The sequence below is a fragment of the Cariama cristata genome, unplaced genomic scaffold, assembly GCF_000690535.1.
Source record: "Cariama cristata isolate BGI_N322 unplaced genomic scaffold, ASM69053v1 scaffold33238, whole genome shotgun sequence".
Taxonomy (NCBI): Eukaryota; Metazoa; Chordata; class Aves; order Cariamiformes; family Cariamidae; genus Cariama; species Cariama cristata.
In genome coordinates this window covers 3,945-4,177 of record NW_009629949.1, presented here as the reverse complement: position 1 = coordinate 4,177, position 233 = coordinate 3,945, and positions in this window count along the sequence as shown.

Here is a 233-nt window from a genome sequence, read left to right as displayed (position 1 = left end):
AAGCCCGCGGCAGAGCCGGGCTCACGTCCCGTCCCTTTCATCAGGCCCTGGCCCTGTGAGAGAGGGCGCAGTCATGGTGCCGCATCCCATCCAGGAGCCCGTGCGTGGCTAAAGCCGACCTCCCCCGGAGAACCGCAGCGGAAAGCGATCCCTCAGCGTGACCATCCCCGGAGCAGCTTCCCCGTTCCCCCTCGTCATGGAGGAGGGTGGCTTGGAGTGGCTGGCGGTACCAA